The sequence below is a fragment of the Gopherus evgoodei genome, chromosome 4 (assembly GCF_007399415.2).
Source record: "Gopherus evgoodei ecotype Sinaloan lineage chromosome 4, rGopEvg1_v1.p, whole genome shotgun sequence".
Lineage (NCBI taxonomy): Eukaryota > Metazoa > Chordata > Testudines > Testudinidae > Gopherus > Gopherus evgoodei.
The window spans coordinates 134771884-134778864 of record NC_044325.1 but is presented as its reverse complement, the minus strand read 5'-3'; positions in this window follow the sequence as shown (position 1 = coordinate 134778864).

Here is a 6981-nt window from a genome sequence, read left to right as displayed (position 1 = left end):
GGGGACAATAGCTCTTCTATATCTCTCAGGGTAGCTGTGGACATCAATCCATGAATGTTTGCAAAGTGCTCAGATGCTACGTGGTGCTGGGCATTCCTATCCAGCACAGCTTGGTGTGGGAGCTGCAGGAACCTGTTCTGAGGTGTCTATTAAATAATTGCAGATCTCCCTTCTGTAGCATCTGGGCTGTTGTTACCAACTTTTCCTCCTTCCTACATTTCATTCCCATCTCCAACCAACTGGAATCTGTGGTTAGTTTGCTTGTTTGTTACCTACCATGTGTGCTGCACGGAATCCCCTGCCCCACAGCGTGAGTGGAAGGTGAATTAACTGGCTTTTGACAAGTTGATATAGACAGTTAACATAGCATTGCTCAGATGAGGGGTTTCTGATTGTAATTATGGTTTTAAAAGATAAATCTGTCAAAAGATCATCTCCTCCAAGCAAGATTCACCCTCAGTTTTTCTTTCTGTCTCTGTCACCCACCGTTTTTTAAATCATTTTTTATATACATGTAGAAAATGCAACAGGTTTCAGTGTAAGAGAGAAAACCGAAAATTTTCCGGAGAACAGAGGTATTTGCAAGTGACAAGTTTGCTGTTCTCCGGAATATTTCGGATTCTTTGCTGCTTTTGCAAATGCTAGGTAGTCTACCCAAGTCTCAGCAGCAGCAAAGAGAGCACAATACACCCTTTGGTTTTATCTATACTGAACATGGAACCCGATGCCAAGGGATATTATTGAGGCCAAGAGCTTACTAGGATTTCTGAAAGGTTTAGGCATTTGTATGGATAATAGGAACACCGCTGGCTAGGATACACATTTAGAAAGGATATAAAACCTCACTGCTTCCTGGATTAAGAAAAACAAGCAGCAGCAGCTCTAGCCCATCATTAACTACCTGTGGTTAGGAAAAAATGTCCTGGATATCAAAGGTATTTCAGCACCTTATTCCCTCTGAAATCAGTGGGAGTTAGGCGCCTAAATAGCTTTGAGCATTTGGGCCAAATAGCCTTTGAAGTATCCGTGAGAGACAGGCTATGGGACCAGACAGGCCAACAGTATGATCCAGCTCATGTGGAAATTCCAGTGCTCTAATGTTATTTTTATATATGCAGGGCCAAATTCTGCTTTCTTCCCCAACTATTCACTTCAGCGCCAGTCACACCAAGTGGCTGAGACTAACAGAATTCAGCCCAAAGTGTTTGCAGGACCCTAGAAAGAGGCATCTTCACCAAACACTGTCCCTCAACCAAGTCACAGTCAGATTTCCAATAGGCACAATAGGCACATGCCTAGGGGCACTGATGTTCTAGAGGCAACTAAAAGTTAAAAGTTTTATTTTTTATGGAAAACACGAAGGTCAGCTGTAGGCAGGGGGGAGAGGGGGGACTGAAGATGCTGGTGCCTGCGGGCAATGTAAGGTGTAAATCTGGCCCTGACCCAGGTTAATGGAGAGTTGTGAGCTTGGGGAATTCAGTTAGGTGTGTGGTTCTATACAGATGAGGAGACGCCAAATCGGCTGAGTTGTTCTAACCCATTTCCCAGCATCTTATTCTGTTTTATGCTCTTCTGGGGGATCTGGGATTTCGTGTTCATGGAGAAGAACCTATGGGCCAGATGCTCAGTGGGTATGAATTGACACACATCCATTGAAGCACGACACCCATTTACCCACGACACCCAATGGAAGTCTGAACTGGCATTTGATTTTTCCCATATGGTCTCACAAACACCACAGGGCAAATTCTGTTTATCTCAGTTACACGGTGCAACTGGCAGAGGCCGATTTGTTCCTTTGCAATAACGTGTTGCATTAACAAACCCTGTTTGCATTTGTCCACCTGGGCCAAATTCTGCTCTCAGTTACACTGGTCCATCCAAAGTGGCTTCAACGAGGCCTGCATCTGTGTGAGAGCATCCGTGTGAGAACAGGTTTCCCTCACGGTTGGCTGGGGTGGGTCATGGCCAGATGGACTCCAGCCCAGCCTCACTGCAGGGATGAAATCACCAGTGGCAGCCATGCTGCAGGGTAATGGGGGAGGGGTCTAGGCTCCCAAGTGGGCCAGGATCCCTCCCCCACTCCCCCAAAGGCAGCTGCTGTCTGGGAGCCTGGCAGCCACAGGGCACATGTGGGGAAGGGCTGTATTCTTCAACCAGGATCTCCTGGAAACCTTCGCAGAGGGGTGAAACCACCCAGCACCTCTCAAGCCCTGGAAGGCTGTGCAAAAGGGCTCAGGTGTGAGGCCCACAGGTCAATTCCACCCACTGCTGCAGTCAAGGGCTAATGAGCTTTGCTCCTGCATCTGGTCTCCCTGCAGTGGGCCAGGCTGGCCTCAGAGTGCTAGCAGCTCTCCCATCCCCTCCCTTGGGTCAATCCTCATTTCTACCCCTCTGTGTTCTATCTAGGCCCATCCCATGCCAGTGTCATTCTCCTTATTCACTGGCATGGACAACTTGCATTGAACACTGCAGTTATGGCTATAAGGGTGGGTGGTTAAGCTCTGGAACAGCCTTCCAAAGGAACTTGGGGGATCTTTGCTACTGGAGATTTTGAAGAACAGGTTGGGATGGTCTCTAGGTTTACTTGGCCCAGCCTCAGCACAGGGCTGGACTTGATGACCTCTCGACGGTCCCTTATTGCCCAGCATTCTATGATACTATTTAAATACCACACACAAATGTATCTAAGAACATAAAAATGGCCAATGGCCCATCTAGCCCAGTGTCCTGTCTTCTGACAATGGCCAATGCCAGGTTCTTCAGAGGGAATGAACAGAACAGGGAATCATCAAGTGATCCATCCCCTGTCGCCCATTCCCAGCTTCTGGCAAACAGAGGCTAGGGACACCCAGAGTATGGCTAACAGCCATTGTTGGATATAATAGTCACCCAGGCCAGATGCTCCCTGCAGTCCTGAGCCCTGCCTTCCAAAAGGGACAATGACCTTTGCCCTCTGCAGCCACATCCACAACCATCACACATGCTCCGCACAGCGTCTGGTCACCACATCACCGGGGGCATCACGCACACAAGTAGGGGACATCAGCCTCCTTATGACTTTCCTTTCACCAGGACTCCCAGCTCCTTCCCCTCCCTCCTTTGAGCCTTTTTTACTGTCCTGCTTTCCAAGAAGCAGACCGTGCATTTCCCATAACCAGTGATACCATCCGGGCAGATCACAGCAATTACCCATATCCCTCATTAAACAAGAGACCTGACACAGATACGGACCTTTATGGCTTAGCTCCTGAGTGAGCCCTTGACAAAGAGTTCTTTGTTCCATTCTCCCAGAAGGCCTTTCACTTTCCCTAGATGGCAGTTTATTGGGGCAGGTGTGCCAGTGTCAGGCCTGTGATTTCTGGTCTAAAATCCCCTAGGCTTTCAAGGCACCTGAGGGAGGATTAGAATCGAGCTGGAACACGACACTGCAGTGATACATGCGGCATCTCTGTAAACAAAGTTGCCACGCCCAGGAAACTGAAATCAAGTTTGTCTGTTTACTTTTGTAAAGTACCCAATGACTGAGGCACTGAGAACACCATGTTATTGCCTAACCTTAACAGCTGGTCCAAAATTGGGCTTCTTTTTCATGTAAAATTTAAACTTTTTATTGAAAAATTGGACACCACAATATTTCTGAAATTTGTTGATTTAAAAATGCTGCCACAGTGCTTCATGGGAATTGTAGTTCACATGCCTCATGTCTTCTAGGGCTCAGGTTCCCTGGCTGGTCTACATTTCCCATGATACACCACCATCTCCCCTCATAATAATAGGAAGCAGTTGCATCACAGGAGTTCCTGGCCATGGTGCATCATGGGAAATGTTGTCCAGCTGTGGATCCCAGCTCATAGAGGAGAACTGGGAAGAAGAGGCACCTGAAATACAACTCCCATGAGGCACTGTGCTGGGATATCCAAATGAAGATATTTTTGAGAAAACTAACATGAGAATTCACCTCAGCATGGAGAAGCATGTTGCGTTCACCACGTGGAAGTTCGTCACACCTGCTACCAGTCAGTAGCTAGCCAGTTTGGTGTTGGTAGATCAGCTGTCGGCACCGTTGTGTCAGGGTTTGCACTGCTATAAAAGAGGATGCTGCCATGCCAGGTCATATAGCTTAGCAACACACAAGAGCTGGTGATGGCTTTGTATGGAGGGGCTCCCCGAACTGCAGAGAGTCTATTGATGGGACACACGTGCCTATTCTTTGCCTCTCACACTAGGGCAAAGACTTTATTAACAGGAAGGGATGTTGCTCCTTGAGGCTGCAAGGCCCAGTTGCTCAATCTAGAAAGGATCACCAGTTGTAACCATGCCTCAGTGGGTCACACTGAGGATGCCAAATTCAGGACGAACTGCTGAGAACTAGGGCAGGTACAGCCCAACACTGGTGGCTAATTCCCCATAGGATATACGAAACCAGCCACAAAATTAAACTTCTCTTTCACCACACTGGCTAACAAGAAGTCATAGAAGCATTTTCCTTGGGCATCCTAGTCCTTGCATTACCACCAAAAACAGTGGATTTAAAGGTAAGTGGTTCTTTACAACCAGTCTCATCAAATAAATGATTCTTCTGATCCCAGAAGACCAGCCACACACCCAGGTCAATAAATAACTTAGATCTTACCCAAAAATCACACTGATGCCAATCCTTTAGTATCTAAATTCTAAAGGTTTATTCAAAAAAAGAAAGAAAGAAAGAAAAGAGTTAAAATTGGTTAAAGGAATGAAATATATACAGTAATTGCTAAGTTCATGGTTTAGGCCAGAGGCGTCAACTTTCTCTGGCACCAGTGGGTGCCCATGCCCCCTCCCCTTTCCGCACCCCTGGCCCCACCCCAACTCCACCCCACCCCTGGCACGGGCCCCACCCCCATTCCAACCCCATCTCCAAAGTCCCCACCCTAACTCCGCCCCTCCCTGCCCCTATTGGATCCCTTCCCCAAATCCCCGTCCAAGCCCCAACTCTTCCCCCAGCACGCCTCATTTTCCCCTTCTCCCCCTCCCTCCCTGCCTCATGAATCAGCTGTTTCATGGCACAAGCACTGGGAGGGAGGGGGAGAAGCAGGACGCTGCGGTGCCCTCATGGAGGAGGCAGAGGTGAGCTGGAGCAAGGGGGTAGAGCAGGACCACAGGGAGCTGCCGGTGGGTGCTGAGCACTCACCAATTTTTTTCCATAGGTGCTCCAGTCTCGGAGCACCCACGGGTTGGCACCTATGGTTTAGGCTTGTTGCAGAGATGGAATAAACTTCTGGCTTAAGTCAAGTCTCTGGTTGCTTCCAAATCATTGGAAGGTCCTCGATCCCTTGGTTAGAATGCTCCCATTAATATAAATCCATATTCCAGAGGCTTGGACAGGATAGAGGCTGGAGCAGGATAGAAGCAAAATGAGTGCATTTCCAGGGCCTTTTATCTCTTCTGCCATGTGGAGGGACACTTTTGTTCTTACTGAGGAAACTCTAGCAACAAGACGGAGTTTGGAGTCACATGGGCAAGGCACATGTCCATGCATTTTGCCTAGTCATAGCAGGAAATTCCATTTATTGTAGATAGACATCTCCCATGGTGCACTCCCATGGGCCACTCAATTTGAATAATCCTACCAAGATGTGCTGGCTAGCTACCTTGTGGGCATTACACCAAGAGCAAACATTTGAAATCTAGGTATAGAGCCAATACTTATAACTTCAAATAAAAAACGATATATGCATACAGATAGCATAACCATAACCAGCAAATCATAACCTTTCTATAGACATCTGACTTGACAACCTTTGTACAATATTTGCTGCAAATATCTAAGAGTCGTTGCAACAATGATCTATATGATCATATTTCAATCAGATAACGTCACATCAGTATTAGTGAGGGGGTCGTCCAGAAAGATCCTATCTAGCAACAGAAAGTCCTGTGGCACCTTTAAGACTAACAGATGTATTGGAGCATAAGCTTTCTTGGGTGAATACTCACTTCGTCAGATGCATGTTTGGGTATCTAGAAATTCAGGCCTGTTGTCAGGCATGAGCCAGGGAATGAGTATTTCCCAGAACACAACGGACCTCAGGGCAGTCATGAGTCAGGCTAAGATTTAGTCATGGAGGTTGCAGAAGTCATGGAATCGGTGACTCCCAGCAACCTCCATGACTTCAGCCTGCGGTGGTTGGGAGCTGCAGGATTCCCCTGCCACTTCTGGTGGCCCCACAGCTCCTGGCTGCTGTGGGGGGATGGGTGAACCCCCCAGCTCATGGGTGGTGGGGGAACTCCTGAGGTCCAGGCCACTGGGGGCAATGGGGAACCCCTGAGCTCCCAGCCTCTGCAGCTCCCACAGCTGCCGGCAGCAGAGGTACCCTGCAGCGGACTCCTGAGCTGCAGACAGGGGTACCCTGCAGTCCCCAGCTGCTGCAGGTGGCTGCTAGCCCCTGCGCTGCTGTCCCGCTTCAGGGGTTTGGGGACCCACAGATCCCCATTTTGTCATGTATACTTTTAGTAAAAGTCACAGACACTTCACAGCTTCCCCGAATTTTTCTTTTTTGCCTGTGCCCTGTTCGTGACTTTTATGAAAAATATCAGTGACAAAATGGGGATCTGTGGGTCCCCATACCCCTGAAGCGGATTTTAGCCCAGGAAAGCTTATGCCCAAATAAATTTGTTAGTCTCTAAGGTTCCACAAGTACTCCTATTTGTTTTTTCATGAAAAGTACATTACACTAAATGGCAGAGCTCCCACTTCTCCCAAAGCAATTTTAGGCTGACTGCGGTAGAGCTCTCTGCTGAATCAGCTTCAGGTTGTCTGTCTGCATGGGATTCTCGTGTCAGGTCCAGATCTGCTGGGTCCTATCATCCTTGGATCCTTTGGCTGGAGCCCATGGTCAAGAGAACTTTTGGTGCGTTTTGGGGTGCTTGCCATATTCTCATAGCTGCTTGATGTGTTGTCTGGGCTGCTTCAAGGATAACTATCCATCATGTCGTTCT